Here is a 23,854-nt window from a genome sequence, read left to right as displayed (position 1 = left end):
AAATGAGGAAAATGGGGCCCAAAGAGAAAAAAAAGGTTATACAGGAAGTTAGAGGCAAAGCAAGATAAGGATCTAAATCACTTGCTTCCAGTTCACTGCTTTTGCAACCTATTCTTTGAAGCCTTCATTCCCACTTCTTACCCACACTTTAACTTCTGCTTTTGTAGAGAGACAGTCAATAGCTCACTTTCTGCAGAGTTCCTGTTCTCCTCATTCCATGTCACTCGTACTAAAAAGAAAATTTATCTCCACAGCTTTAATAAGTTGCCTTAATGTTTAGCTCGGCCAGACAAAATGAGATAATTTATTTAGTCCAAATGTGACAAATAATGCAAGTGTCATTCATTAAAGTTAAAAATAAAGCAAGTAGCATGTTTAAATAAAACATGAAAGCAAAACATAGCTCTACTCAACATACTTCATGGCTGAGACACATGCAAGTCAGTACTGGATTTGAGCTCCTGTTAGGGTTAGGAAGAAACAATGTCAGGAATCCATGCTGGTGGAAGGAGTAGAGTTGCAAGAAATGAAAATCCTTGGCCATTAAATTCAACTCTTGATAGTGAAATGATAGTCAGAAAAGGAATATGGCTACGTGAATGTCATGCAAAGATTAATTACTCATAGGGGTTATGTATTTTTCATTCAAGGAGCTCCTATCTAGTGGAGGTAAATAAGTAATCACAGTACAGTGACACTTGCTATAATAGAAGTAGGTAAGGCTAATGGAGATGATTGACTCTGTCCAGAGGTTAATAGAGGTTATATAGGTGAGCTAACACTTAAGTTGAATCTTAAAGGATAAGTAAACTCTTCTGGGTAGATAGTATAGAGGAAGAGTAACCCAAGCCGAGGAGAAGTCAGGTGTAAACATGGCGATAGTTGAGTGCATTCAGGGCACTGTAAATCATTTGATATGGTTGGATCATATGGTGCTCATAGCAGGGAATAGCAAGACATGAAGAGGTAAAAGTAGATGAGGATACTTTGCAAAAACTTTAGGTTTACTCCCTATGGGTAGGTTGAGATCCAAAATTAATGTTATAGGCCTGTCCAATTACATAGAAGCCAAAAACAGTCTTGTGGAGGCTCCTAAATACACGTACCCTTGACCTGTCTGTGATAAAAATATTTACCTATCCATTCATTCATTAGGTTAATCTTTATTCTTCTGTGTGTTGTATAATGTGTTAGTTTATTCAATGTTAATAAAAGATAGAAAGGCTCCTTGGTGAAGGTTAGATGAATATAAATTTGGTCTATGTAGTCATTTCGGAATAGCACCTCATGAAAAGTCAGACAAGCTGACTTACTGTTCGCACTGTAACTTGGAACAGACTGATCTAAAACGGGACAGTTTGAAACAAGCAAACATTTATGTCACCACTGTCTATGCAGGTACCATATAGGGGTTCTTGTTACCAACTCATCATTTGAGAACAGCAGGTAATAAGAGTGAACAGCTTCACATTATAAAATGAAAGGTATGATGTTGTCCACTGCCTGTAAGTTCCTAGATGTTACCAATGTCTTTTGTTATTAGCTTACATTTCTGACATTACTTCTTTGAAGATTAAGACTCCTACCTCCTGGCCCTAACAGATAGCCCTTGGTGCAAAAAGATGCATTCATTACAGAAGGGCAGACCTAATGGCTCAAAAAATGGCTCATTTAAGCCAGATAGCCTTCTGCCTAGAAAACTGTAGGAATCTCTCCTGTGCTTTATTTTGATGCCATTGTCAAAATTCCACCAAATGCTTCAAGTATGCTCTCTAATAAAACTCATTATCATACCTTTTTCATTTTCTCTTTCAATGTGGAGTGGAATAGTGTAGCTTGCTTTGAAGAAAAAATAATGCTCAAAAATTTGCACCCATGAGGAAGGGAATCATTCATTTCTGTCATTCTATTTAAGTATAAGCCTCTTGAACATTATAAAAAGATGAAATTTATATAACAATAGAAAGTACCATGTTTCTCTTCCTCTGTCAACTACTCTTATTTTTGGTATGGTTCTTACTTGTATATTGCATATACTTTTAAAATATTTTATGATTATAAAATCTAATGAAAAGCTTCTGAACATTTTGACCATTCAAAAATGCCTGGCACTTCTTGAAAATGTGGGCAGATTATTAGTCCAGCACCCTGAGCACTTTCTGGTTTGAGTAATTATATTCCACCTACCTAGGTTCCCCCTGGCAGTTTCAATTTGCATACAGAATTGTTCTTTACTTCCAGTTCTAAATTCCACTGGTGTTTACTTCTGTTCTGATGTCTGACTGTGACATCAATCTCTCTCCATACCCAGAAGTTTTTATGAAGCTTAGGAAAATATACATACTTTATACCTTCATATGTATGCCCTTTTTTTTGATATGAACACATTTAAGAGATATGTCTAGTGGCCCCATTTATTCCAGAGTTACCCTTTCTCTTTAACTCCATGGATGCCTCTACTTACCCACATAGTCTACAGTTGATTCTTTCTGGTTTTGTATATTTTTTTTTCTATTTTCTGGGGTTCCTGGCAATGTTATAGGAAGCCCATTTAGCAGGGTATTGTAAATTCCTCACTGGGCTATTTATCTCTTAACATTGGCAAGAGTAATTTATGTTTGTTTAAGAAGTAGTAAGAGCCAAGAAAGGATGGAATTTGTAATCGTGCTGTCTGAAAATATATTTTCTGATAGATAAATGACAGCCGTCACCATAATCACAACACTATTAGTAGATAATGTTTATTGAACACTTACTATGGGTCAGGCATTCTTCTAAGTGTCTTAAATGTAATAACATTTAATTCTCACAGAGCTCCGTTAGATAGGTGCTATTATTTTTCCTTTTTTAAAGATGAAGAAACTGAAGCAGAGATTTTAAGAAACTTGCTGAGAGTCACATAGGCAATAAGTGACAGAGCTGTGATTCAAACCTAGGTAATCTGACTACAGAGTTTATACTTGTATTACTCAGGGTTCTCCAGAGAAACAGAACTAATATGATGCACATATATAGACAAAGAAAGTAATTTATTGTAAGTAATTGGCCCACACAATTCTGGAGGCAAATGAGTCCCAAGATCTGCAGGGTGAGTTGGCAAGCTTGAGACCCAGGAGAATGAATGGCTTAGTTCTAGTCCAAATCTGAAGGCCTGGGAACTAGGAGAGTCAATGATGTAGTTCCTGTCCAAAGGCTGGCAGGCTCGAGACCCAGGAAGAATGGATGTTTCAGTTCCAGTCTGAAGGCAGGAACAGAGCTGATGTCCCAGTCTGAAGGCATTTAGGCAGGAAGAATTCTCCCTACTAGAGGGTGGGTCAGCCTTTTTGTTCTATTCAGGCCTTCAGTTGTTTGGATGAGGCACACCCACATTACAGAAGGCAACCTGCTTTACTCAGTCTACCAATATAAATGTTAATCTCATCCAAAACATCCTCACACAAACACCCAGGGTAATGTTTGATCGAATATCTGGGCAACCTATGGCCCAGTCAAGTTATCACATAAAATTAACCATCACAATACTCTTAACCACTATTCTGATATTTCATAGCTATATGGCATCCCAATAATGAAAGATAATAGATTGTATATTCTCCTTTTTCGAAGCATTAGATGAACACATATAATTATTTCTTTAGGAAGGTTGATGATAAAACGTAAATATCCAAATATTTTGAAGATAACTCATTTCCAAACTATCTTAAATCAGATTCCTGACATAGAAATCATGGCCAAAAGAGGTAAGAGGCTTGGTTTTCTAGGTTTTCAAATGCTAAGAATCCATGTTCCCTAGCAACACTATGTAGATCCACATAAAAAAACTTTCAAATGCATTTATGGTAGGTTTTTTTTTTCCTCCCTACATTGCCACTTCACTCTAAACTCATGATGGCTAAAGAGAAAATGAGCTTTAAAAATTTTCAGTAATATTCCTAAGAGGGCATTATGATGTTTAGCCAAAATGAATGTTGTTCATAATATTGCTTATTTAAAACTCTGTAGATCTTCACTTTTTTTCTCATGGCTACACATTATAATATATGGTTATTATAAATGCTTGTTAGAATTCAATGTTACTAACAATGAGAATTTTAGTGATTGTCGTGAAATAAAATGGACAAAGTATAAGTACCTTTCTCTATATTCTGCTCTATATGTATGTGTGTAAATGTGAATGTATGTATTTATTTATGTGTAAGTGACTAGATATATGTGTTTACGTAAATTTATGTGTATCCATATGTACACACAAACGCCTACATTAAGATGTACCACTTCATCTCTAATGGCAATATTCATACGTTGTGGGTTTTACTTTGAAAATCCTGTCCCAACCAAGACTTCCAGCTGATAATACCAGAATTCATAGGGCCATAAAAATTAGCTGGTTGGGGGCTGGCCCCGTGGCCGAATCGTTAAATTCGCGTGCTCTGCTGCAGGCGGCCCAGTGTTTTGTCGGTTCGAATCCTGGGCGCAGACATGGCACTGCTCATCAAACCACGCTGAGGCAGCGTCCCACATGCTACAACTAGAAGGACCCACAATGAAGAATATACAACTATGTACCGGGGGGCTTTTGGAAGAAAAAGGAAAAAAATAAAATCTTTTAAAAAAATTAAAAAAATAAAAACAATTAACTGGTTGTTCTCATAGGAATACAAGAATGTTTCAACATGTGGAAAACTATTAGTATCAAAAGATTAAAGGAGAAAAGCTATGTAATTATCTCAGTAGGTACTTATAATGCATTTGATAAAATTCCACACTCATAAGATTAAAAAATAAACCGTTGATAAGCTATGAATTGAAGATAAGGAGTTTAAACTGATAAAATTATCTATGTAAAATGTACAGCAAATATGTATCACCACTTATACTAAAAAATGCTGGAGTTCTGGCCAATGCAATCGGATAAGAAGAAACAAGAGGCATAATGGTTGAAAAGGAAGACACAAACTGAAATTACATGTTGTCTATAAGGTTGTATCCATAGAATATCTAAAAGAAACAACAAACAAGGAGTTTAGCAAAGTTGCTATATATAAGATTGATATACAAAAACCAATGGCATTCCTGTATATCCATCTCATATTATATATGATATGCCCTTCCTTCATAATAGCAACAGATCTATAAATTACCTGGGCATAAATATAATAAAAAATATGAAAGACCTTCGTGAAAAAAACCTACAAAACATTTTTTAAAGATGTGAATAAATGAAGCAATAGACCATATCCAAAATGGGCTTACTCACCAACGTAGAGATGGCATTTATCTCTCAATTTAAACTCTAAAGCCACTGCAGTATTTCAACAAGAGTTTTTCATAGGACTTGACAAGCATATACTAAAGTTAATGAAGAACAAAGAACCAAAATAAGTCAAACTGATTTTAAAAAATATGGGAGGATTTGCCTTGCCAGATACCAAATGTTATCATGAGACTATAGTAATTAATGTGATGTGAATTGATGCAGAAATAGACAAAGTGATGATGACATGTAAAATAGAGCCAAAACCTGTGCCTAAATGGAAATTTAAGGACAAACACCTGTGTAGCCCCTATTCAGTATAGTAAAATATTATTTTACGATGTTTGCTTAAAACATAAAGCCCATTTTGAAACTCCTCACCAATCCAGTCTGAGGAAAATGACAAACAAGAAATTTAGGGATGGAGGTAGGAGAAATATATTAGAGAGTGATGTACAGGGAGCTTCAAATGTATCTGTAATATGTTATGTCTTACTAATCTGAAGCAAATTCATAAAGCTATGCGGTGACCATATTGATTCTTATTCTCTATACTTTTCTATAGAATGATAATATTTAAATGTGTTTTTAAAAGTTAATATGAAACAAATTAGTCACCTTCATGCGCATATATGTTAAACAAGCCACAATCATTCGTTTATTCAATCATTTGTTTAATAAACTGCCAGCAGAAAGTGGACGAGGTTGCAGAGAGCAAGGTTTAGTTGATGCTGAGCTGTTTGAACTGCTAGTCTCAGGGTTCCACCACTGCAAAGCATACTGAACCAGTGATTGAGAGACATGGATTCTCTAGTCTCAGCTCCGCAATAAATTGGCTATGTAACCTTGGTTAAGAATTAGCCTCTTGAGAACTTGCCTTCCACTAGAGTTAAATAAAAAGGTTGGGCTAGATTATGTTTGAGGTAGCAACCTTCACTAGCACTTGTGGTCATTGAGGGAGCAATACACAAGAAACAATAGCAGAATGGAAATTAAAGAACCATTTTATGGACAGCTCCACATGAAAACTCAATAACTGTTGGTGAAGGACTTTGGGAAATTCTGTATTGGAGCACAAGACTAAAACCACTTGTTCTTCCTGCCTTGCCCCAACCATGCCTTCCAAAAATCTAAATTATGGGTCTAAAATCTAAATTATGGCTCCAGAAAATGTTTGTGTGTAGTCCAAATGTTACAGAAAATTTAAATGAGTCCTCCAAAGTGTGGTTCAATTTCTGCTAAATAGAAGTTAAAGAGAAATAGATTTTAATTCAACAGGGGAGGGTGTTTTACCAGTTGTGTAGCCTTCCATTAAAGGTATTCACTATTTTAAGAAGAAATAAGGTCTCCATTACTGGAGTCTGAATATTGTATGGCAGGGAAGTTGCACAGTGATTCGAGACTTAAATGGAGAGTTGGACTAGTGATTTTTAAGATCTCTTCCTACTCCAAGCTTCTTTGATTCCAGGAAACATTCTTTGATTTATTAAGCATTCTTGAGTCCTGATGCATGTAGAGAGAATCCCGTAAGACAGACATTTGACTTTTGATTTTAGCTGTAGAACATCATTTAGCCTCCCAAGAAAAATTCTGATGAAACAAGAATTCTTTGTTGTGTATGTATTTCTGAGGACTCTGAGAGTCTGAAACTCTACGTTCCTTCTCCTTCTCTCTAGAAATATTAAGAGAGTTTTTCTCTGCCTCTGTAACTGCAAGGAACTACTTCTTTTAGATCTAAGATGTTCCCACAGGCCTTCACCCTATCGTTAGGAGGCATCACCATGCTAGGTAAACAGTACTTTGAGCCTGTTACGTTGTGTAAAGTTTTTACCATCAATTTAGTGATAGTCCTTGTTACGTGAATCAGGGAATTAGGAAACAATTTATTTTCATTTAAATTAATATCAGCAGAAAATATACAGTATGTAAAATAGATACATTCACTTTTCTTATTAATTGAAGGAAGTCTGAAAGTACAAATCTTCCTCGACTTAGGATTGGGTTACCAACCAATAAACTCATTCTAAGTTGAAAATGTCTAAGCCAAAAATGCATTTAATACATCTAGCCTACTGAGCATCATAGCTTAGCCTAACCTCCCTTAAACGTTCTCAGAACACTTACATTAGCCTACAGTTGGGCAAAATCATCTAACACAAAGCCTACTTTATAACAAAGTGTTGAAGATGTCATGTAATTCATTGAATCCTGTAGTGAAATTCACATACAGAATGACTGTATGGGTACAGAATGGTTGTAAGTCTGTCAGTTGTTTACCCTCATGATCACGTGGCTGTCTGGGAGCTGTGGCTCGCTACTGCAGCCCAGCATCACAAGAGAGTATAGTACTGCATATTCCTGGCCTAGGAAAAGATAAAAATTCAAAATATGAACTATGGTTTCTACTGACTAAAGGGTATCACTTTCATACCATCGTTGCTGAAAAAATTGTAAGTCAAAGCATTGTAAATCAGAGACCATCTGTACAAATTCATTGCTGAAGATTCAAGATGACTTCCTAGCAAATTTAGAGATGAACAAGTTACAATGAATTACTAAACTAAAATATTTTGTGTATTATAGATGACCAATATTAGACATAAACCCAGAGCCTGTCATAGACTGAGATCACTCAGAAAACCAGGCAACTCTCAATTATCTATTGATACATGAGCCCAGGGTAGCATAGAAAAAGCGCATCATTAGAATCCAAGAATATCTCATTTTATCCATTCTTGTCAGCCTTCTTTTGAACCAAACCTCTCTGTAGAGCTGTCAGCAATAACAACACTGTCACACACACGTTTTACCTCCTATCTCACTCTTTCTGAGATGCAAAACCTGGTAAAAGTAAATTGTAGGAGGGAGAGAGAAGAGCCAGGAATCAGCACTGTACAGGAAGTGCTCAGCTAACAACAACAACAAAATGATAGATTAGGGAGAGCAAGAAAGAACCCTCTGCTCAAATGAAACCTACCCACCTAAGAAGGCCTTCCCTGATGACTCTATTCAAAATAGTCTATCTCCTCCTACTTTGCTTTATTTTTCTTCATACAACTTATCAATACTGAAATTATTGTTTGATTACATTTTTATTGTCTGTTTAACTCTCTAGAATGAGTATAGGCACCTAGTGCAGTTCACTACTGGAATCCCAGGCTTTAGAACAATGCTAGCACATAGTATACCTTCAATAAATATTTGTTTTAGATAGGTAGATGTAGATAAACAGAGGACTGATTAATAGGTGACTAGAACCGCAAAGAGGAAGTTGATTAAGAAAATATTTAGAATAGATTATTTTTCTTCTTGAAACAGAAAACTAATCTGGGATAAATGGCCAATGACTGACAGAACCCACATTTCATCTATGATGGATTTTCTAAATTTAGATTTTTAAGGCAAGTTCATGGTTTCCACTAATATGTATATCTTCCCCTTGTAATAAGTATTGTGCTTTAGATCAGCAGTAACTGAAGTGTACATTTCTAATGACATGGCTCTCCTGGAGGATGTTTTCTTGCCACATGTGAGTCTTAAGTATTTTATTCAGACAGGACCATTCTGACCAGCATGTGCATTTGCTAAGATTGTTTAATGACTGGGTGGCCCTTCTGCATATTTCTCAGAAGCAAACATTTCGGCCCAATTAACCCAAAGAGCATGATAACTAATCTTCTGGACTTCTTGTGGCACTAGATTTTAAGTCTTATAAAATTTAGTATTTTAGCCAGCTTTTAATGTCATCTCCACCTGCAACATGCTTTGTATTGTATAAAAGGTGTTTTATTGATTAGATGACTGACAAGAAGTAAGTCTAAACTAAATCAGTCTGTATTCATAACTTTATACTTTATATAAGAGAGGAAAAGCCAAGTCTATGTTGCCAAATTTGATTCTTTGGGGTACTTAACAATGTAGCCCTTTTTGTTTGAAATGTTTTATAGGTGACACTGAAAAATCCATTGAATGGAGAGGAATTGTAAAGATTCTTAGATAAAGTAGTCTTCTTTCAAGCCACTATAATAATTCATATGCCTGGCACATCACTGAAAAATAATGTCATACTTACTCTTCATTCAGTCCCTGTCTGTATACCACAGCCCCCATTGACCTCTGAAGACTATTTTCAAGGGGAATCTGAAAAACTTAGTTTAATTGAGCCTTTTTGACATTAATAGCTAAGTGAAATGCAATGGTAGGGCTGCTGCTGTTTTACTGAAAGGCAAATGGATACATTCTTTTCTACAATACATGTGTTCTGGGGAGGAGAGTGTATAAAGTGCATTTTAGAAAATAGCATTAGTTTTTAATACATAAAAAGAGTTTATTGTTTAAATAATAATGCTATGGCAAAATTCGCTTGTAAATCAAGCAATTATTTTGTCATGCAAATAACCAGTACCTATTTTGTTCTAAAAAATCTGATTTTCATATATGAAATGTCTTCACCGTGAAATAAATCTGCATTTATTGAGATTGGAGAGAGAATCTCTGCACCATGTGACTCTCTTCATTGTACAAAGACTGACAAAGAGTTAAAAACTAATGATGTTCCCCACATCCATTCTCTGCAAGTCTGCTAAGAAAACCTTTACTGCACATTTCTCCTACCCAAAACTGTTTGGCCTGCCAGGTATGCCCTTCCCACTCGAACAAATTCTCTTTCCCACCTTTTAATTTAACTCTCCTACTTGGCCTCCTCAAACTAACTTGGTTTGACCCTAGTCTCTCCAATGTCTTACTATTGGTTTATATCTTTTTTATACTAGTACTATTGAACAGTTGTCATTGTTTTTATGAATTTTGGTGTTTCCTATTGACTGTAATGGTTATGTTTTCTTGTTGTTTATTTCTTCCCAAGAGTTTATCTTTTTCTCTCTCCAATTTTAAACTCCATCAGCATAAAACCAAGTCTATTCAGTTCACCCAGTGACTGCCTCATAGTATATACTCAATGTTTTTGTTTGAACCAATGAATGAGTAAATTTATTATGTACATTTAATACATAAAAGTGTTTTAATAAATAAATGGTAAAATCCTTTTTATTACAGGGTTTCCCACGACTCCATTTCCATCATCCTAAAATGGTACACCAAATGTATTGCAATACATAATTCCTGTGCAGTATCCCTTTGTTCCTTCTTGTGTGAGTGATCATTCCACCCATACATTGAGAGAAGAATTCAGTTTTTCACAGATTTTTTTGCCTGGCCACCAAGTAGTACTTACTTTTTCATTTATTGCAGTCTTTACATCCACATCACACTCTCAGCTAAACTACACAACTGAACTATACATCTAAACTTTCATTTGTGCGCCAAATCAGACCAAGACTCACCCATAAAGAGAACAAGCAAAAGTGAAGCTATGTACGTTTTCTCTCCCCTTTACACCTACTGAGTTTGGAACACAACATTTTACTTTCTAAAATTCTCCAGAACAGGTGGGCATGAACCTTTTTATTTGTCTCTAGCTTCCTTTTAATGGTAAAGTGATTTCTAAATGTGTAAACAAAACAAAATTGTATTGCAGCCAAAATGTAGATGCTCCCTGGAGTTTATTATAATAGGCTTTGATCTATGTTTTTTGTTGCTTGGTTTTTTTTTTATTTGTAAGGCTGAACTTCTGTTATGTTCTACTCTCAGTAGATGTTCAATAAGTGGGAGACAATAAAGGCCCAATGTAATGTGTCATCCACATTACATTTAGTGTTGGAATGATAGTTTACCTGTAATTATCTATAGTTCATGTCCTTCTAAAACAATAATGAACTGCATTTATCATATTTAGCAACCACTCATTAGATGGATCTGTAGGTCTGTATGAAATCATTTGAGTATCTTAAAGGGTCCTTTCCTCAGGCCTAATTCTTTTGGAATTTTAATACTCTTGGTTAGATTTTTAATTTTACTCCTTTTAATATAGATTTTTCCCCCTAGTAAATTATTTAAGACATTTTTATTTTCCCACAGCACAGTAATTGTCTGACTGTTGCATAGATTCCGTCATCTGTTAGGCTGAACCATTCACATCAGACTTTTAGCATTAAATGTGGCTTGTCCCAGAACTGCTTTGATGGCAGCCAACTGTATTGACCATAAAGGCAAACTGGATAAACAGATTGGAGGAACTGTGATTTGCCCACCAAGAATAGGAACAGTAATAGGTTTAGATCATTTATTGTCCTTGTCTGGGAGAAGCAAGAAATCAATTAAAAAAAGCTCATCACTGAAACTGTGTAGCCAGGGGATGTCGACTTTTAATATCAAAAAGAAAATGCAATGTGCTTAACAAAAAAAGCAGGGGAAAGAGATTTTTTAAAATTACTTATTAGGAAAATTTGTTTTATTCATTGATTAGTCTTTTTCCTGAATATGCATATAGATACATCTTAAATACTATTGTCAGAGTATGATCTTTGGAAAATTGGGCAACTGTTTACTCTGAAAGATAACTTAAAGTTAAATTTATATAGTTAACAATGGCAATCACAAACAAATATGCAAATTATTCAAAAGTAATAGGATAGAAGCTTAGGACCAAGAAAAGTGGAAAAGTAATTGTAATTTTTATTACAGTTTGAAAGGAAAAGAGTAAGATAATTCATAGAGAGGTTTGCTATGAAAATTAAGCATTTATTTCATATGATAGTGACATTTTTTATATTAGCTCATGAACTCTCCTTCTTGCTCTTTGGAAGCTACAAACATGAAATAGAATAAATGGCTTATGGCCAAAATTGCAAAAATAAATGAAAGGTCAGCTACAGCCTTGTATTTCCAGATCCATGATGCAAAAGTTTCCTCTAACAGCTTGTTTTAAAAAACAAAAATGTCCACAAAAACAGAAGATGAACAATTTCAGTCTCATAGCCCTAGTTGCTAAAAGCCTGGAAAATGAAGTTACAAAAGGATATAGAAACCATTCTTAATTTTTAATATTAGTGTTTTCTAATGTTAAAGTATACCTTCATGTTAATACAGTGACTAAGTATACAGGCTATGACTAGACAGATAAGGTTAAGTTAAAATCCTATTCTGTTTACTTACTAATGTAATCTAGGTGAAGTCATTCATCTTATATGAATCTGCTTGATGAAATGGAGAAATAAGAGTCCCCACTTCACAAGATTAATGAGAAGGTAAATGAGAGCAGGCATATTACCCAGTGCATGGTACATAAGAAACATTCGATAAATGTTAGCTGCTGTAATTATACAAACCATAAGTTATGAGTTGTTATGCAAACATCCTATTAGTTCTCATCCTGAGAATTTAACTCTAGCACATCTGAAAGGTGCAGGCAAGAGCATGGGGAAAGAGGAGCCTAGAAGAGCCAAAGATTTTTTATTCAAAGAGCTTTTGTCTAATACGTTAGTGTAAAAGGACACAAACTTATACTCACACATGCACACACACACCCCTTACATATTAAATTAACCTAGGATCATAAAAATGTGAATTAATAATTTTTTAAAAAGCAGAGTCTCTAAGCCACAGGAGAACGTGGTTAAAAATTTGGAGATTTAGATTGATCATGGAGAGTTATATTTAAACATGATTACCATGTTGCCAGTGGGAAGTGCTTCTTAGAATAATCAGATTTGAGAAGGCTAATAATAGAACACTAGATCTGCAGTTGCCTCTGAGTCACTTGGCTGAGGAAGGGGAAAGCTGAACCCACCATGAGGCATAACTATTGAATGAAAGCCGCTTAAGGACCGCAATGGAAAGAAATCACCAATTTCATAATTTCCAGTCTCTTCAATTGTGGGTTTTTTCCTTTAAGCAATCAAAATGATTAAATCTGTGACTTCTTAAAGGGTTAGGACTCTGTTTTATTCATTTCTTATCCCCATTGCCTAGCACAGTTTCTGGTACATGCTTGGTGCTCAGTACAAGTCTGGTGGGTTTAATGAATGAAGGTTCTGAGTGAGGGAAATAGCACAAAGAGGAAAATTCTATATTTCTACTACTACAAGAGATCTTGAGACAGCTTTAAGTTTTATATTTGTGTTGCATGATCTTCTTCTTCTTCTTCTTCTTCTTCTTTTTGAGGAAGATTAGCCCTGAACTAACATCCCCCACCAATCCTCCTCTTTTTGCTGAGGAAGACTAGCCCTGAGCTAACATCCATGCCCATCTTCCTCTGTTTTATGTGGGACGCCTGCCACAGCATGGCTTGACAAACAGTCGTAGGTCTGCACCCAGGATCTGAACCAGCGAGCCCCGGGCCACCAAAGCAGAACCTACGAACTTAACCACTGCACCACCAGGCCGGCCCCTGTATGAGCTTCTGAAGGATAGAATTCTGTTCATGCATTTGAAACATGGATAGGATTCAATAAGTTGATTTTGCTGTTGTTTGTTACTTTAAAAAATCAAGCACATTTACAAAATACTTCCTAATTGCTGCCTGCATTACGTCAAAACTATGGCTAGTTTTTCTTTTTAAATCAAATGTTATTTGATTTAAATATTCCAAATATTGGAAATACCTATAATTTCTCATGGACCTGAAACTTTCTACTCTTTGTCTTTATAATGTTTGGGGAAAGATTTTATTTGTTCCAGTTGATTCATTGGCCAAAAGTCATGTGCACTTTATCTCTCTCTTATGTGAGATCTCTTTTAAACTTTGCTTAAAAAACTAATGAGCCAAATTGACAAATGTTGCTTTTTTTAAAAAAAATCTGTATTTCTGAAATGCCATAATCTAGCCCAGCAAACACAATTGGCCACCTTAAAGAGAAATACAGCTTTAAGTAATGTTCAAGTCCCCACATCTTGCCCAGAGAAATATTTCATAAGTTAGTTATTATGTGCTAGTTAATATTATGATATTTCCTTACTAGTTGAATCTTTACTTAGAGGCACATCTGTTGAAGAGTCAATCATTCATTTGACAAATATTTAGTGTCTGCTTGTGAAAGGTACTTTTTGGCTTTAAAAATACAAACTGAATAAGAGAAGCAAGATCTCTACTCTTTTAACTTACATTCTAAAGTTCTGTGGTCACATAATAAGCAACTAAATAAACAAATCAACAAGATTAATCTCAGCTGGTAATTAATATTAAGAAGTCAGTAAAACAGAATGCTTCAATATAAAGAGATGAGAGGTAATCATTTAAGTTGGGTTCTCGGGTAAAGTAGTCTCTGAGGATACTATTTTTGAGCTGAAATCTGAATGGTGCAAAGGACCCAGCCATGGGGAGATCTGTGTAAAGAGAAAATAAACAAAAAGAAAAATGTGAAAGTCTTAAAGCGATAATAAACTTTTAATTCTCAGAAAGATGCCACCCTCGTCAAAATCCTAGCAGGCTTTTTTGTAGAAATTGGCAGATTCATCTTCAAATTCATATGTAAATGTAAAGGATGCAGAATAGCCCAAAACAACTTTGGAAAAAGTTAAAGTTTCAAGACTTACACTGACTAACTTCAAGACTTACTGTAACATCACAATCTCTAATATTGGTGTCAGGATAAAGATAAATCAACAGAGCAGTGGAACACGATAGAGTCCAGAAGTAGAGCCATATATATGTGGCCAATTGGCTTTTATATAAGATGCAATTCAGTGATAAAAGGAAAATCTTTTCAACAAATATTTCTGGTAAAATTGGATATCATTAGAAAAAAGAGCATTGATCCATACCTTATACCATATAAAAAATTAACTCAAATGGATCATAAACATAAATGTAAAGCCTAAAACTCTAAAATTTGTAGGAGAAAACAACATTTTTGACCTTGGGTTAGACAAAGAAGTGTCTAAAAATGAAATCAAAAGTATAATCCATAAAACAAAAATTTGATAAATTTGGACTTTATCAAAATTAAGAATTTGTGCCTTCAGAAAGATGTTAATAAGAGAATAATAAGACAAACCACAGATTGAGATAATATATTTCCAAATATCATATATGATAAAAAGGCCTGATCCAAAATATATAAAGAACTCTCAAACTCAATATGAGGAAACAAATAGCTCAATTTTAAAAATTGAGAAAAAGATTTCAATAGACCCCTCTCCACAGAAGATATACAGATGGTAAATAAGCATATGAAAAAATACTCAACATCATTAGTCATTAGTCTAATACACACCTATTATAAATTATAAATTAAAAAGACAGACCATACCAAGTGTTGGTGAGAATGTAGAGCAACTGAAACACTAATACATTGCTGGTGGGAATGTAAAATGGTATAACCACTTTGGAAAACAGCTTGGCAGTTTTATGAAAAGTTAAATATATATCTACCATGTGGCCCAGCCATTTACTCCTAGGTATTTACCCAAGAGAAATGAAAGCATATGTCTATGCAAAAACTTGTATACCAATGTTCATAGCAGCTTTATTTATAACCGCCCAAACTGGAAGGAATCCAAATATTCACCAAAGATGTGTGGATAAACAAATTGTGCTACAGCCATGCAATGGAATACGATTTGGCAATAAAAAGGAATGAACAACTCATACTGATACGTGCAACAACATGGGTGAACCTCAAAATGATTATGCTGAGTAAAAAAGGCTAGACGAAAAGAGAAGACACACTGTATTATTCTATTACATAAAATTCTAGAAAAAGTAAACTTATCTACAGTGACAGAAAGCAGATTGTTTGTTGCCTGGAGCATTAGTGAACAAGACAGGGCATGAGTGAGGAACTGCGAAAGGGCAAAAGAAAATCGAGGATGCTAGATGTGTCTGTTATCTTGATTGTGATCATGGTTGCATGCGTGCGTGTATACAAATGTCAAAACATCAAATGGTAGACTTGAAGTGAGTTCAGTTATTATATGCTGATTATATCTTAATAAAAGCATCTATCTATCTATATATGAATGTACCTGGAGAGTAGTGAAGGGGATAATGATCCAGGAAGAAATCAGAGAGGTGTTAGCTGCTGGATCACATCGGATCGTAAAGACCACCGGGAAGAGTTTGGACTTTGTTCCAAGTATCATGGGGAGCCATTGGAAGATTTTAAGTAGGGGTGTGATTTGATTTGATTTATATTCTAGAAGGATCATTCCAAGTGATATGTGGAGAATGAATTATAGAAGGGCAGCAAAGAGACTAATAAAAAGGCTTTTCAGTAGTCCTGGCAAGAGAAGACAGTGGTTTGAACTATGGTAGCAGGAGTGGAGATGGAGAGAAAGATATAGGAGGAACATAAAATTTCACTGCTATGAATGGCTTTTCGGGTTTTTTAAATTATAAGGATATATGGTTTGGAATATTCTTTGCAAAGCGTGGTTGTAGCCTGGGCTTCAGTTTACCTGAAGTACCTGCATTGTACTACAGCCCATCTTACTAGTCATCTGTTTTCTATTTGCTCTGCTTTGGGCGGTCAAGTACTAGCCCTAGTTAAAGCACCAAGGATTTCCTTTTCTCTTTACTGCTGCCCAGTCCTGCCTCCCAAAGAGGATATGCAATTTGTAAATTCCAATTCTGTGGGGGTGGTGGGAGGGAAGAGGGATAGGAACTTGAAAAAAAATCCTACCAGAGGATCCCCTGAGATGCCTTACAGACTGCTTACTAGCTTACTGGCTAAATTTTGGTGTTACTCTAGGTTTTTTTCTCTTCTTTATGAAAAGTATTTTTTTTCCAATTATTTTATTGAGGTCATAATGGTTTACAACATTGTGTAATTTCAGGTGTACATCATTGTTTAGCAGTTTCTGTATGCACTGCATCACACTGACCACCAGTAGTCTAGTTTACATCCATCACCATAAATATGTGTCCCTTTACCTATTTTGCCCACTCCCAAGCACATTCCCCTCAGGTAACGACTAACCTGTTCTCCTTATACATGTATTTCTTTATCTTCCCCATATAAGTGAAATCATGCAGTATTTATCTTTCTCTGTCTTGCTTATTTCGCTTAACATCATACCCTCAAGTTCCATCCAGGTTGTTGCAAATGGGACAATTTTGTCTTTTTTTATGGCTAAGTAGTATTCCATTGTATATATATGCCATTTCTTCCTTATCTGTTCATCCGTAGAAGGGCACTTGGGTTGCTTCCACATCTTGGCTATTTTAAATAATGCTGCGGTGAATGTAGGGGTGCATAAATCACTTTGAATTGTTGATTTCAAGTTCTTTGGATAAATACCTAATAGTGGGATAGCTGGATCATATGGTATTTCTATTTTTAATTTTTTGAGAAATCTCCACCCTGTTTTCCGTAGTGGCTGCACCATTTGTATTACCACCAGCAGTGTATGGAGGGTTCCCTTTTCTCCACATCCTCTCCAACATTTGTTATTTTTTCTCTTGTTAATTATAGCCTTTCAGACAGGTGTAAGGTGATATCTCATTGTAGTTTTGGTTTGCATTTCCCTAATAATTAGTGATGCTGAACACTTTTTCATGTGCCTGTTAGCCATCTGTATTTCTTCTTTGGAAAAATGTCTGTTCACATCCTCTGCCCCTTTTTTGACTGGGTTGTTTGTTTTTTTCTTGTTAAGTTGTATGAATTCTTTATATATTTTGCAATTTAACCACTTTTTGGATATATGATTTGCTAATATTTTCTTCCAGTTGGTGGGTTGTCTTTTCATTTTATTCATGATTTCCTTTGCCTTGCAGAAGCTTTCTAGTCTGATGTAGTCCCATTTGTTAATTTTTCCTTCTGTTTCCCTTCCTTGAGTAGACATGGTGTTCAAAAAGATGCTGCTAAGACAGATGTCAAAGAGTGTACTGCCTATATTTTCTTCTAGGAGTTTTATGGTTCCATATCTTACATTCAAGTCTGTAATCCATTTTGAATTGTTTTTTGTGTATGGTGCAAGATAATGGTCTACTTTCATTCTATTGTGTGTGGCTATCCACTTTTCCCAATACCATTTATTGAAGAGACTCTTTTCTCCATTGTATGTTGTTGGCTCCTTTGTCGAAGATTAACTTTCCATAGATGTGTGGTTTTATTTCTAGGCTTTCAATTCTGTTTCATTCATCTGTGTGTCTGTTTTTGTGCCAGTATCATGCTGTTTTAATTACTATAGCTTTGTAGTATCTTTTGAAGTCAGGGATTGTGATGCCTCCAGCTTTGTTCTTTTTTCTCAGGATTGCTTTGGCTATTTGAGGTCTTTTGTTGCCCCATATGAATTTTAGGATTCTTTGTTCTATTTCCATGAAGAATGTCACTGGGATTCTGATTGGCATTGCATTGAATCTGTAAATTTCTTTAGCTAATATGGACATTTTAACTATGTTTATTCTTCCAATCCATGAGCATGGAATATCTTTCCATTTCTTTATATCTTCTTCAACTTCTTCAATAATGTCTTATAGTTTTCAGTGTATAGGTCGTTCACCTCCTTGCTTAAGTTTATTCCTAGACATTTTATTCTTTTTGTTGTGATTGTAAGTGGGATTGTATTCTTGACTTCTCTTTCTGCAAAATTGTATTAGTATATGGAAATGTAGCTGATTTTTGTAAATTGATTTTATACTTTGCTGTAGTTGTTGATTATTTCTAATAGTTTTCTGATGAATTCTTTAGAGCTTTCTATATGTGGAATCACGTCATCTGCAGTGAGAGTTTTACTTCTTCCTTTCCAGTTTGGATTCCTTTTCTTTCTTTTTCTTGCCTAATTGGTCTGGCCAAAACTTTGAGTACTATGTTGAATAGGAGTGGCGAGAATGGGCACCCTTGTCTTGTTCCTGTTCTCAGAGGGGTGGCTTTTACTTTTTCACTGTTAAGTATGATGTTGGCTGCTAGGTTGTCATATATGTACTTTATTATGTTGAGGTACTTTCCTTCTATAGCCGTTTTATTGACAGACTTTGTCACAAATGGATATTGGATCTTGTTAAATGCTTTCTCTGCATCTATTGAGTGATCATGTGGTTTTTATTCCTCATTTTGTTAATGTGGTGTATCACACTGATTGATTTCTGGATTTTGACCATCCCTGCATCCCTGGTATAAATCCAACTTGATCATGGTGTATGATCCTTTTAATGTATTGCTGTATTTGATTTGCCAATATTTTGTTGAAGATTTTTGCATCTATGTTCATCACTGATATTGGCCTGTAATTTTCCTTGTTTTATGTTGTCCTTGTCTGACTTTGGTATGAGGGTAATGTTGGCCTCATAGAATGAGTTAGAATGTGTTCCATCTTATTCAATTTTTTGGAGTAGTTTGAAAAGGATAGGTATTAAATCTTCTTTGAATATTTGGTAGAATTCTCTGGATAAGCCATTTGCTCCTAGACTTTTGTTTTTTGGAGGTTTTTGACATCTTTACTTGTGATTGGTCTATTCAGATTCTCTATTTCTTCTTGATTCAGTTTTGGGAGGTTGTATGAGTCTAAGAATTTATCCATTTCTTCTAAATTATCCAGTTTGTGGGCATGTGGTTTTTCATGATGTTCGGTTATAATCCTTTGTATTTCTGTGGTATCCATTGTAATTTCTCCTCTTTCATTTCTAATTTTGTTTTTTGAGCCTTCTCTCTTTTTTTCTTGTTGAGTTTGGTTTAGGATTTGTCAATTTTGTTTATCTTTTCAAAGAAACAGCTCTTACTTTCATTGATCCTTTCTACTGCTTTTTAAGTCTCTATTTCGTTTATTTCTGCTCTAACTTTTATTATTTCCTTCCTTCTGCTGACTTTGGGCCTTCTCTGTTCTTCGTTTTCTAGTTCTGTTAGGTGTAGTTTAAGATTTCTTATTTGAGATTTTTCTCATTTGTTGTGGTGGGCCTAGATTGCTATGAATTTCCCTCTCAAACCACTTTGGCTGCATCCCAAAAGAGTTGGTATGTTGTATTTTCATTTTCATTTGTCTCCAGGTGTTTTAAAATTTCTCCTTTTGTTCTTCATTGATCCAATGGTTTTTCAGTAGCATCTTGTCTAGTCTCCACATATTTGTGACTTACTCAGCTTTTTTCCTTGTAGTTGATTTCTAGTTTCATAGCATTGTGGTCAGAAAAGATGCTTGATATGATTTCAATCTTCTTAAACTTATTGAGGTTTGCACTGTTTCCCACCATATGATCTATCTTTGAGAATGTTCCAGGTGCACTTGAAAAGAATGTGTATTCTGTTGTTTTTGGATGGAATACTCTATATATCTAAGGCCATCTGGTCAAGTATTTCATTTAAATCCAGTATTTCCTTGTTGACTTTCTGTCTGGATGATATATCCATTGATGTAAGTGGGATGTTGAGGTCTCCTACTATTATTGTGTTGCTGTTAAATTTTCCTTTTACGTCTGTTAATAGTTGCTTTATGTACTTTGGTGCTCCTGTGCTGGGTACATATATATTCATAAGTGTTATGTCCTCTTGGTAGAAAGTCCCTTTTATCACTATATAATGCCCCTCTTTGTCTCTCATTGTCTTTTTTATCTTGAAGTCTGCTTTGTCTGATACAAGTATGGCTACACCTGCTTTCTTTTGTTTGCCATTAGCTTGGAATATCATCTTCCACCCCTTCACTCTGAGTCTATGTTTGTCTTTAGAGATGAGATATGTTTCCTGGAGGCAGCATATCGTTGGGTCTTGTTTTTTAATCCATCCAGCTACCCTGTGTCTTTTGATTGGAGAATTCAATCCATTTACATTAGAGTGATTATTGATGCATGAGGGGTGAATATTGCCATTTTATCTCTTTTTTTCCAGTTGTTCTATATTTCCACTGTTTCTCTTCCCTTGTATTCTGACTGCCCTTGCAGTTGGGTGGTTTTCTGTGGTGGTTTTCTGAGCTTTCTCTTTATTTATGAATTGTGTCTCTGTCCTGATTTTTTGTTTATTGTTCACCATGAGGTTTGTATAAAAGATCTCATAGATGAGATAGTCCTTTTTATGATAGCCTCTTATTTCCATTTTCCTAAGCAGGTTCCATCTCTTTCCTCTTTCCCTTCTGAGTTTTTTTGGTCACAAATTATTGTGTTTTATGTTGTGAGTTTGTCACTAAGTTGAATATAGTTACTTTTAACTGTTTCTTTCCCTTTATCTTTTATGTTATAATTTAAGTATTTACTACCCGGTTCTGAAAGTGAGCTGCAGTTTTCTGATTTTGCCTGTTTATCTCCTCGCTCAAAGCTTTGTAGACCATTGCCTTTTTGTTTCAGATATGAGGGCATCCTTGATTATTTCTTGTGGAGGAAGTCTAGTGGTGATGAACTCCCTCAGCTTTTATTTATCTAAGAAAGCTTTTATTTTTCCTTCATGTCTGAAGGATAGTTTCACTAGATAGAGTATTCTTGGCTGAAAGTTTTTGTCTTTCAGTATTTTGAATATATCATTCCATTCTCTCCTAGCTTGTAAGGTTTCTTCTGAGAAATTCACTGAAAGCATGATAGGGTTTCCTTTGTAGATTATTTTCTTCTGCCTTGCTGACCTTAATATTTTTCTTTGTCATTGACTTTTGCCAATTATAGTAATATATGCCTTGGAGAAGGTCTTTTCACATAGATGTAATTAGGAGTTCTATTGGCTTCCTGTATTTGTATGTCCAGATCTTTCACCAGATTTGGGAAGTTCTCAGGTATTATTTCTTTGAATGATCTCTCTGCTCATTTCTCAATCTCTTCTTCCTCTTGAATACCTATAATCCTTATGTTGCTTGTAATAATTGAGTCAGATATTTCTTGAAGAATTCCCTCATTTTTTTTAAAGATTTTATTTTTTCCTTTTTCTCCCCAAAGCCCCCCAGTACATAGTTGTATATTCTTTGTTGTGGGTCCTTCTAGTTGTGGCATGTGGGACACTGCCTCAGCTTGGTTTGAGGAGCAATGCCATGTCTGCACCCAGGATTCAAACCAACAAAACACTGGGCCGCCTGCAGCGGAGCACGCGAACTTAACCACTTGGCCATGGGGCCAGCCCCAGAATTCCCTCATTTTTAAACTATCTTAGTTCTCTCTCCTCCACCGCCTGAAGCATTTCTATATTTCTAACCTCTAAACCACTAATTCTTTCCACCATAACATCAGCTTTATTTTTTAAGGATTCTATGTTATTTATTATATCAATAATTGTGTTCTTCATATCCAGAATTCCTGCTTGTTTTTTCTTTATTGTTCCAATCTCTTTGGTGAAGTATTCCTTCTTCTCATTATTTTTATTCTTGAGCTCAGTTAACTGTCTTTCTGAGTTTTGTTGTAACTCATTGAGTTTATGACAGCTATTTTGAATTGTGTGTCATTTAGGTGTAATTTTCTGTGACTTCAGGGTTGGTTTCTGGAGACTTGTCATTTTCCTCCTGCTGTGAATTGTTCCTGTAATTTCTCGTGGTGTTCAATGAATTAATCCTTTGCTGACATCTTTGTGGTAATATCAGGTCACAGTTTCCACCTGTTACCACTAGGGGGAAGCAGGAGCTGTGTTTCTGATCCCACCCCCTCTGCTAGAAGTTGTGTGGGTATGGTGGGCACTCCCAAAGGCTGGGAAAGCATTTGCTCAAGAATGGAGGGCTACCGCCACCTCTTCTCACAGTCACACTGAGACACGTTCCCACTTGTGGGGCTGCAGCAGCACTATGGGCCCTCCTGCCATTCAGGAAAGCATTCATACACATGCAGGGCTGCTGGGGAACAGTAGAGGAGCTCACCTATCTCCACTATTTCTCAGGGACCCAGTCCATCCACCTTCAGATGTATAGCTGTGTGGGTCTCTCAGGTGTCCTGTTGTGCCGTTTGGGTATCCTCCATTGGTCAATGAATGTCAATTTAGTTGTAATTAAAAGAGGGAGAGATAAAGGGAACAGTTCACTCCACCATGTTGCTGACATCTCTCCCCTTACTTCAGAATTCTTGTTATGAAAGATAGATCCCATAGTAACCCAGAACTTTAGAATTATTTAGCACAATTCTGTCTGAGAAAACCAGGGAACCCATTCATATATGAATTCACTCATTCATTTAGTTTTCCCATTCATTCTTTCAATAAGCATTTAGTGGTATATATTGAAAGCAGAGAAATGAAATAAAAGCAAGAGATTGTGGCTGAGTATTATTTCAGCTACCCCTGATTTATTCAGTAGACACTTTCCTTACTTGTCCTAAGTAAAGCTGCTTTCTTTTAGAGCTAAAAGAGCCCACATTTGCATCAAAGAAAACATAGACTTTCTTCAAAGACAGATGATCTTGAATCACTACAAGGTGTCTAGCTATAACAATAGGTTTTAACAGCTGCAGTGAAAGGTCTACTTAACCCAGCTATTTATATACAGATACGTCTTCCATAGCACTGAACAAATCCTTTCAAATTAAATCATTTGGTGAGCACTTAAATGTTGAAGTAATGTTACACTAATGCCAGCTGATAAAGAACCCATCACCACCCCCCATGCCTCAAATCCGCCCCACCCCCATTCTAGTGATCAGTCCCTCCTTTAATCCTGAGTCCACTTCCAAAACAGAGGAAAAGAGGGAGGAGAAATGACAGGTACCTAATGATAGTGTGCTCTGTAATCAAATAATTTATAGCTAATAATTGAAGAATAATGAAGCTCTTGATTCCATAGCCAATATTGTTGAACTACAGAATTCATATTTGAGGATCTTACTGTGAGGCAAAAAATGGAGGGAAGCACGAGAAATCTGGTATTTATCCAGAACTTCAC

The 23,854-nt window shown here is 35.6% G+C and overlaps 1 protein-coding gene and 2 long non-coding RNA genes across 45 annotated transcripts in view; 1 reads left to right on the top strand and 2 right to left on the bottom strand.

Annotated features, from left to right (window-relative positions):
* LOC106782692 (uncharacterized) overlaps window positions 1-2,255 on the bottom strand; it is a 40,996-nt gene extending 38,741 nt beyond the window's left edge. Inside the window, exon 1 of one of the 3 annotated variants that reach the window (XR_002804577.2) lies at window positions 2,188-2,255. This is a non-coding gene — a long non-coding RNA (uncharacterized lncRNA). Of the gene's footprint in view, window positions 1-1,794 lie in introns of all 3 variants that reach the window. The other 2 variants (XR_002804576.2, XR_011433616.1) reach the window with 2 other exon arrangements.
* The window catches only part of ANKS1B (ankyrin repeat and sterile alpha motif domain containing 1B), a 1,028,420-nt gene that overhangs the window by 527,189 nt on the left and 477,377 nt on the right, over window positions 1-23,854 (top strand). The gene's annotated exons all lie outside the window — the stretch shown is intronic.
* Window positions 14,310-23,033, bottom strand: LOC138921213 (uncharacterized). The gene is made up of 2 exons (XR_011433617.1): window positions 22,841-23,033; window positions 14,310-14,476 (listed from the first exon to the last, which is right to left on the bottom strand). It is a non-coding gene; the product is annotated as an uncharacterized lncRNA (long non-coding RNA).

Source organism: Equus caballus, chromosome 28 (genome assembly GCF_041296265.1).
Source record: "Equus caballus isolate H_3958 breed thoroughbred chromosome 28, TB-T2T, whole genome shotgun sequence".
Taxonomy (NCBI): domain Eukaryota; kingdom Metazoa; phylum Chordata; class Mammalia; order Perissodactyla; family Equidae; genus Equus; species Equus caballus.
Note: the sequence above shows the minus strand (reverse complement) of the source record. Positions and strands in the feature narration are given on the sequence as shown.